This window comes from Herpailurus yagouaroundi, unplaced genomic scaffold (genome assembly GCF_014898765.1).
Source record: "Herpailurus yagouaroundi ecotype Mexico unplaced genomic scaffold, PumYag 219, whole genome shotgun sequence".
NCBI lineage: Eukaryota > Metazoa > Chordata > Mammalia > Carnivora > Felidae > Herpailurus > Herpailurus yagouaroundi.
The window spans coordinates 2,252,307-2,262,106 of record NW_024412450.1 but is presented as its reverse complement, the minus strand read 5'-3'; positions in this window follow the sequence as shown (position 1 = coordinate 2,262,106).

The window sequence follows — 9,800 nt, the reverse complement described above, 5'->3', positions numbered from 1 at the left end:
AGGGAGGGAGGAAGGGAGGGAGGGAAGGGGGAGGAAGGGAGGGAGGAAGAGAAAGACAGAATCATGTACTAATTTCCAGGCTTTGATATATTTGCAGGATAGACAAATACTATATTATTTCACTCATGTACAGTATTTAAGAAACAAAACAAATGAGCAAAGGAAAAAGAGAGAGAGGACAAGCGAAGAAACGGACCCTTAACTGCAGAGAACAGACTGGTGGTTCCCAGAGAGGAGGTGGGTGATGAGGAAGAAGGGTGCACCTGCTGTGAGGAGCACTGGGTGACGGGTGGACGTGTGGAATCACACTACATTGTACACGTGACACTGATACTACACTGTTGACTATACTGGAATTTAAATTTTAAAAACCATGATTACAAAAGTCTCATAAAATATACATATATTTGCAGGATAATTATCAGGGATGCAAAGCCTGATGACGTTTCTCACCAAATGTCTAGTTCAACCAGGGGAACCATATAGTCTCAGTCCTGGGGGCTGTCAGGCCCACGTCCAGCCTACAGACGAGCATCAAATGAAATTACATTTCAGATATTTCTATATGAAATCGTCAGGGAAAATGTATTACAAAACTGTTGTTAAATAAAGATGGAATTGAAAGGCATGGAGTTAACAAGATACAGAAAATATAGGCATGGTCGGCAGTTAGAAGCGTTTTTGTGGATGCTTTGATGTTTGTGGTCAGCTTTTTAATATTTGTAATTTGTCGTCATTGCAAGTAAATATGTTCTTTAGCTCCTAATTTTACATATTCTCATTTTTGGATCCTTTTTCTGGAAAAGGCCCAACGATGTGTCAGCTCCAGCCCACAAACCTGGAGCGCCACCCCCCCCCCCCGCCCCAACGAAGGTCGGGAGATGGTGAGTGTCACGCAGCCAGCACCGCGGACTCGAGGCCCTAACGCAGAACTGGGGGCGGGGGCCGCGCGGCCGGGTAGGTGCAGTGGGGGCGCGCAGAGGCAGGTGCTGCAGCAGGTGCGGCGGCAGGTGGCGGGTCCGCAGAGGCAGGCGCGCCCCCAGCACCACGATCCGGCCCGCGCTCCCCGCAGTTTTCCGTCCTACCCGCGCACCTGCCAAGTTCCAGGCAACGCTCTACCTCCACTGAAAGTGGGGCAATATAATCAGGATTGCCCCCAAATCCGTCGTGCTTTTTTAAACGCACTCAGTCCCCTACGCGCGGAGGGCGCGCTCCTGGCTCATTCGCGCGCGCGCCCAACGGCGCGGTCCGTGCCCCAACAACCCCAACGTTCCCAACTGCCACCCCCCCAACGACAGACGGTCACCCGACCACGGCCACCCGGCCACCCTACACTCGGCCGCTCACCGGACGGGCCAGCAGCCCCTGGCCCGCCCGACGCCGCAGGCCTGTGAACCTGGGTCTCGACCCTCCAGACGGAGAGACTCGCCCCCCAGCGCCCTGAGGGTGGTCACCAAGCAAGTTCCGTAAGTGGCTCTGGAAAAGATTAACACTTGATTTCCCACAAGAGAGGCAGCCTCAGAAACCGGCCTCTGAACTTTGCCCTGCAGGACCTCAGCCTTTCAACTCACCCCGGTTCCGGCCCATTTATCAAGAGCCCTAGGAACCGTGGGGCCCAAACCGATGGAATGGAAAAGCTTTGCTCAGACGCGGAGCCCGCGGAAATCTTTGTTCACTTACAGGTTTTTAATGCATCATTAGCACCACTGCGTGTGTCCTGCTTGGCTCCTCTTTCTGCCTCTAGAGCTGGCTCAGCTCCCGTCTCCGTGTCGCGTCCTGGTCTGCAAACTGAGACCTATCAGGGGCCCTGGTGCCACAGGGCATCCCCTTATGCTGGTGTTGCACTGAAGCTAGAATTTTTGGGTTCCAGCCTATGCACTGAGCCTGGGAAGGAGGACATCTCCGAGCCCAGCTCTTCTGGAAGCGAGAAATGAGTCCCAGCCCCGACGGGGTGGGGGTGCGGGGTGGGGGTGGGGCTATAAGCGTGCACAAGGAAAGTCCCTGCGGACTTGACTACTGAAGAAAACAGGTTTTCCAAAGGAAGCTCCACAGGAGGACAAAGTGCCAGAAACCCCGAGGCCTGGATCAGAAGCGTTTCCGTTTCCGCCGGCCGCCAGGGGTGCACTGAGCACCTCCCGCTTCCTGTAAGTGCAGACAACTAAAGAATCTGGATAAAATATTTTCAGAGTACTCCCAAAATGGAAAGTTTGGGGAAGGAAAGGGCACTGTAGAGGTGACCCGGGCGCTTGGGGCTGCTTCTGGGACATTTGCTGGTTCTGCAGGTTGTGGACTTCCCGGGCTGTATTTTCGGCAGCCTTTGAAGGAGCTAGAAGTGAAGTCCCAGGCCCCAAAATGTCGTGTTGAACTTGTTTAAGGCGACTCTAGACTGCCAGTGTCAAAAACGAACATCTTTCTGGCTGTGGTAGGCCTAGTATTTCTACAGATACGTTTTCACATATCTAGCTCACAGGTGGAAATCACCGGGCCCCAGAGGGGAAGAGACCAGCAGGACGGGAAGCAGAAATGAGAGAAGAGAAGGAGACCCACAGAGGACTTCAGACATTGGGGTCACGGGACACGGACAGTGCTATATTGGAGGAAATAAAGGCCAAGCTGGAAAGATCCAGCAGAGAACTAGGAATTACAAGATGCACAGCAGATTTAGCGAGGGGAGCAAGACTGAGGCCGTGCTGGGCACGACAGTCATACAGTCATGGGAACGGGGTGTGGTGGCCTTGCTAGTGCATCTGTGACCAGGAATTGGAAGGATCACAGCCACGTGGAGAGAGTCGCTGACTATTTCCAGTTCAGCTTCTCTCACGACAAAATGATATAACCAAAAAAATGAAACATACGATGTAATTTTTACGATGTAATTTAATTTTTAAAAGGTTATATACATTCACTTGATTCAAACATTAATACACAAGGGGCGCCTGGGTGGCTGAGTCAGTTAAGTGACCAACTCTTGATTTTGGCTCAGGTCATGATATCACAGTTCATGGGTTCAAGCCCCACATTGGGCTCTGCACTGACAGCACAGAGGCTGCTTGGGATTCTTTCTCTCTCTCTGTGCCTCCCTCCTCTCTCCCTCTCTCTCTCTCTCTCAAAATAAATACTTTTTAAATATTTTAAAAAATTAGTACATGAAAAGATGTACATCAAAAAATTTACAACCACCCCGCCTCTGTTCACACCTCTGCCATGACCCTCTCCCTGCCCCACAGGAAAACACGTTTATTAGTTTCCTGTGTGTCCTCTCATTGTGTCTTTATAAAAGGAGTGAATCAAGTATATATTTGTATTTCTCCCTTTTATTAAGGAAAATTTGCACAGTAAACACTGTTGTATTTTTACTTAAGAATATAGCCTGAAGATTTTTGTCTAACCCTCTATAAAATGTCTCAGTTTAATATAGCAACAAAAATTAGCGATTTTGCACCAGCTTGGGTGCTGACAATGGCCAGATGGGGAAACAAGGTCGTGTGAGAACCTTTATGCTCAGTGTTATTAGGAGAACTTTCCCAGGACTGGGCTCTGGGCAGGGTTACACTGCCACCCTGTGTGTGGTGTGTGGCTGCCTCCCCACCTGTGACAGCTGCCGGGCCGCCTTTCCCACGTTTTGTTGTGATGCAGGATGTTAAGTTGGGAGTGTCTGGGCAGCCAGGGCCAGCAGCTGTCCTGTGCTACCTTGGCCAGAGATATCGCTGGAGACCGGCGAGGGGGAGGGTCAACCTGCCCCTGCAGACTCAGCAGAAAGTCTTAAGTTGATTTCATAAACTGGACCATGAAACTGACCTGGGACCGGCAGCAAGGGGCAATCAGGTCCCTAGGGAGCTAATGGGTACCAGGACACTGTGAAGCCAAGAGTAAGCCAGACAGGGGCGCCTGGGTGGCTCGGGCAGTTACACGTCCAACTTTGGCGCAAGTCATGATCTCACGGTTTATGAGTTTGAGCCCCGCATCAGGCTCTGTGCTGACAGCTCAGAGCTTGGAGCCTGCTTTGGATTCTGTGTCTCCCTCTCTCCCTGCCCCTCCCCTGCTCATGCTCTGTCTCAAAAATAAACATTGAAAAAATTTTTTAAAGAGTAAGCTAGACAAATAGGGAGGCATTCTTGTTTGCAACAGAAGCTGTCCATTTTAAAAGCCCCCCTAAGTTATCCAACATGTAAAGCAAACCAATAAAATGTAAATTTTGACACTTGGGTTAAAAAAAAAATTGACAAATGACATTTGACCTCAAGATAGCTGGAAGAGTTTCTTTTCCGGGGAGAATTTCAGACCCTTTGGAAACATTGACCTTTTTACCAGACTCTCCAGGGTCAGCGGCATCTGATCAAAGGTACATTCTTTATGTACAGGAAAGTCCTAGGCTAAGGTCAGGAGAGGCCCCCTAACTACCCCCATGCCCACCCCACCCCCAGGCAACCGTGCAGAGAAGCTTGTCTAAGATTCAGGAAGATGGAGAAGATGACTCCAGCCAGTGGGGAAGGAAGATTACTTAGTGTCACTAGATAAAGTACAGAGAGGATGCTCAGATAAACTTGAACTTCAGATCATTTTTTAGTATAAGTATGTCTCAAATAATTGCACTATCACCTGAAATTCAGATCTAGCTGGGCATTCTGTGCTTTTATGTGCAAGATCTGGCAAGCCTACTTGTCAAATGTGGGTCCAGAATATCTGTCTGACTGGAGAAGGTAGTGTGCCCTGAGAGGGGGTTCAGGTGGAGGGCAGGGGCCCCTGGTGGCCTGTAAACACCAGCAGAACTTCAGACTCCGTCCTGGAGGAAATAGGAGGTGATTTGGTTTTTCAGTAATATTGAGGGTTTGTCTAGTTGTAAAAGCAAGTGTGCTAACTGCAATATACGTGGACAGCACAGAAGAGTGTAGGTTAGCTGTGCACCCGCCAGGCAGCAGGGGCAGCTGTGACATCTCACTGTTAACTGTCCGCAGGGTGTCGCGTAGTTAGTACTCGCTGGGCCTGATTCACGCTCTACTGGAAACTGGGCCCCTACCTCCTACCCCCTCCTGCTCTACTTTTCCTCCATGATCCGTACTATCTTCTAACGTGCATGACGTCTGGTTAGCCCAGTCTGGCTGTCCCTGGTGGGTGATGTCACCAGTGCTTAGAACTGCGTCTGGCATGTGGAAATGCTGAACACCTGTGATCAGGTGCACAGTCATTTTCTCTGAATGTTCTCAGAGCTGCCAGCACGCAGCCCAGAGAGATTGCCAGGGCCCCGCCCACCTGAGGGTCGTGAAGTTGCCTGCATGGAGAGTTTGTGATGTGTCTGGAGGGAGGTGCAAGAGGTGGGGAGAACCCCCCCCCCCACACACACACACACGCTGGTGAGGACCTGGGAACTCAGAGCTGGGGGTGAGACAGAGGACGGCTCCCGAGCCATACAGGAGTTAGTCTGGGCGGTGCAAGCGGCATACTTACTGTCTCACAGCCATGGGGGTTACAAGTCCATGATCAGTGTGGTTTGGGGCCCCTCCCCTTGGCTTGCCACTGTCCAGTTTCTTGCTATGTCCTCACATGGACTTTGCTCTGTACGGGGCATCTCTGATATCTCTGTGTCCTAATCCTCGCTCGTGAGGACACCAGTCAGACCAGATTAGAGCCCACCCTGGCGGTGTTACCATGCCTCCAGGCGGCAGCTGCATGGAGAAGTAGTAGGGTTAGGGCTTCACCAGGTGCATTTCAGCCCAAAAAGATCTGAAGTGTGGAGGCCATGGGAGAGGCAGGCCTCGGCACCAGCCTAGCGTTCAGAAGGCAGGTGTCCTGCACACCTGAGTCCCCTCTGCTAACACCTCCCGCCACAGGATTTTCCAGCTACTGTCCTGGGTTCCTCCTGGAAGGCGGTCCAGTCTGTGGGTGTCTTTGTCAAGATGTGGCTCTCAGAGTGGGGAATTATAAAGGTCTCTGTGCTGGGATCCGGGCACAGCAATTCTGTGGTACAAAAAGCTAAAACAGTCCGAAGTCTTCTGACAGGGGTCTGTTTAGATCCTCAGCTGCAATCATATTTATATTTCTGACCACTTTTCTCTGATGTCATATATTGCACAAATAGCATAATTATGGAGGGTAGACAGACTGTGTTCAGGTTCTCCAGAGAGACAGAGCCAACAGGATGCATAGAGAGAGCTTTAGAAGACTGGCTCATACCACTTCCGTGGGGCTGGCCGGCAGGTGGAGCCCCCAGAACCCGTTGATGTAGCGCCTGGAGGCAGAATTCTCTTTTCCAGGGGAAACTCAACTGATTGATGAAGCCCACCCACACTAGGGAGGCTCATCTGCTTTACTCACCTAAACGTATCTTCACAGCAGCATCTACACTAGCCTTGACCAAATATCTGGGTACTGAAGTTTGGCTACATTGACACACGAAATTAATTAACCAGGCCCTCACGTAGGCCAATCCAATGATTGAAACACTATATTCCTTCTTTGGAGAAATGTCTGTTCATGTCTTCTGCCCATTTTAAAAAATTTTTATGTTTATTTATTTTTGAGACGGACAGAGACACAGTGCAAGCAGGGGAGGGGCAGAGGGAGAGGGAGGCACAGAATCTGAAACAGGCTCCAGGCTCCGAGCTGTCAGCACAGAGCCCGACACGGGGCTCGAACCCACAAACTGCGAGATCATGACCTGAGCTGAAGTCGGATGCTTAACCGACTGAGCCACCCAAGTACCCCATCTTCTGCCCATTTTTAATTGGATTATTTGGGTTTTAGGTATTGAGTTGTATAAGTTCTTAACATATTTTAGATACTAACTCTTATGATTTCACTCATAGGGGGAATTTAAGAAACAAAACAAATGAGCAAAGGGAAAAAAAGAGAGAGAGGCAAACCAAGAAACAGACTCTTAACTGCAGAGAACATACTGGTGGTGACCAGGGGGGAGGTGGGGGGATGTTGGGGAATGGGTGATGGGGATTAAGGATGCTCCGGTGATGAGCACTGGGTGTTGTATGGACATGTGGAATCACTGTATTGTATACCTGAAACTAATATTACATAACATAACACTATGTTAACTAACTGGAATTAAAATAAAACACTTAATTTTAAAAACTGAAAAAAAATAAAAATGAACAAATGAGTCAAGTGAGGACGAGGTCTCTCTGGATTCTCCCCCTCACCCCCCACCCCACGCCTGCACCTGGGGCAGGGGGTTCAGGCAGCTGGGGGTTTCTCCCAGCAAGAGGGAGCCTGCCAGGGTGTCTCCCCACCTGCACTGGCCCAGCCGCCCCTACATTTATGCTCATATCTTTTAATGGGCCTCTCAAGGGAGTAAAAGGAACGTCACATTTTGTTGGATTCTTTTTAATCGCATAATTTATTTGTTTGTGAGCAATTCAGGCCCATGTTGTATAGCATGCATTAACTATTACTTACAAATGGACTTCATTACTCCATGCACTTATTTTTAGGGTTGTTTTTCTCTGTTGTTTGTTTTAACAGGCCTGGTTTTTGTAGAGGACTTTAAACTTTGTACTGTTAAGCGGGGTCATATGATAACCTCACTCAATCTACCAAGTCATTTTAATCCTCAAGGTATTTTAAACAGAGATGTTTTTATTTATTTCAATTTCTAATTCCTATTTTCAACTAAGCACAATCTCTCTCTCCTAGGGAAACCAGGTGCAGGGAGTCTCTGTCCTCTTACCTTCTTACTCCTCCACAGTCCTTGACTTACCTGGACTCTGAAACCCTTTTCGGAATCTGGCTTACATTTTACTTTTCCGATAACATGCTTTCTAGTTTCCAGTTGATTGCATTTTATATCACTTGCCTTCATGCTTTCTGATATAAGACAGTGACCATTCACATTCCTACCAGCAATGTATGAAGGGCCCTTTCCCCCCCACATCCTTAACAGCTTTGGAAGTTTAAAAAAAAAATTGCCAATCTGGGGAGTACAAAGTTTTATCTCATTATTATGTCTGTATCTCATTGTTTGTATTTTCCTGAGTAGTAGGGAGTTTGAACTTCTTTATTTTAAAATTTAAGAATTGCTTTGAATATATATTTATATCCTGTATTCGTTTCTTATGTTTTTTTCTTTTTTAACTAAATTGTTTTATTTTGGAAAAAAATATGGAGAAGAATAGAAAATAGTAATAAGAACCCTTGTAACCATAGGCTAGAATTAACAAATGTAAACATTTGCCAAATTTACTTTAGATTTTTGTCAAATAAAATGAAATGTTAGAGATAAATTGGAGGCTCTGCTCCTCTCCCTCTGTCCCCAAGAGGAAACGCACCTGCGCACTGAGCATGTGCCTGCCTAGGCATGCACCTGTGCCTCCGTCACATACACATGAAACCACAGCCCTATGCAGTGCTTGGTGTGTTTGTAGATGTGTATAAATGACCTCACGCTTGTTTGAGACCTGCCATATGAATAAATGTAGAACCGAGGTTTTCGACCAGAGGCTTTGTCCCCCAGGGCAGAAAGGAAGGACCACTAGTGAGTAACATGAAGACATATGAAAGCGTACAGCACGCTGGGAAAGATGCAGACATAGATTCGGAATATCCTCACGATGTAACAGCGGTGTGTTCACCACTTACCACCAGCATAAAGGTTAAAAGACAAAAGTATTATTTTCTAAGTTTATCTATTTTGACAGAGAGCACAAGTTGGGGTGGAGAAGAAAGAGAAGAGAAAGAACCCCAAGCAGGCTCCACACTGTCAGCACAGAGCCCGATATGAGGCTGGATCCCACAAACTGTGAGATCATGACCTGAGTCTAAACCAAGAGTCTGATGCTTAACCAACTGAGCCACCCAGGTGCCCCTAAAGGACAAAAGTATTGGGGCACCTGGGTGGTTCAGTCAGCTGAGTGTCTGACTTCCGCTCAGGTCATAATCTCATGATTTGTGAGTTCAAACCCCGCATTGTGAGTTCGAGCCCTGCATCAGGCTCTGTGCTCCCGAAATCAATGTTGCACTATATGCTAACTAATTTGGATGTAAATTTTAAAAAATTAAAAAGAAAAATTTTTTAAAAATTTTAAAAAGGACAAAAGTATTAAAGAATAACTAGAACTACAGTAACTGGTTAATGGATACACAATATTAAAATATGCAAAATGTGACATCAAAAAACATAGAAGGGGGAGTAAAGGGTAGAGTTTTGTATGTGAACAAAAATAAGTTGTTATTTTTAAAAGATATCAAAAATAAGTTGATATTATAAGATGAAACAGACTAGACTATTACATCTCTAAGATGTTTCAAGTGAGCCTAAGTGTAGGCTAAAAACTTGTAGTAGGGAAGGGAATAGAGTGTACCACTGTGGAAAATCATCAGTTTACAGAGGAAGGAAGCAAGACAGGGAAAAGGGAGATATCAAGCAGCCAAAAAGCAATTAACAAGGTGGGAATACTAACTGCTTATCTATCAACAATCATTTTAAATGGAAACAGATTAAATTATTCAATCAAAAGGCCCAGAGTGGCATTACTGGATCAATAAATAAGACCCAGTGATCAATGCTGCCTACAGGAGACTCCCATGTTGGCGGGAGCCAGTGTGGAAAACTATACAGGGGTGCCTCACAGAATTAAAAATAGAAACACCATACAATCCAGTAATTCCATTGCTGAGTATTTACCCTAGGAAAATGAAAACAGTCGTTGGAAAAGACATACGCACTCTTACGTTTACTGCAGCATCACTCACAATAGCAAAGATACGGAAGCAGGCCAGGTGTCCACGACAGATGAGTCGGTAGAGAAGACGCCGTGTGTTTGATGGAATGTTACCCAGCCACTAAAAAGATG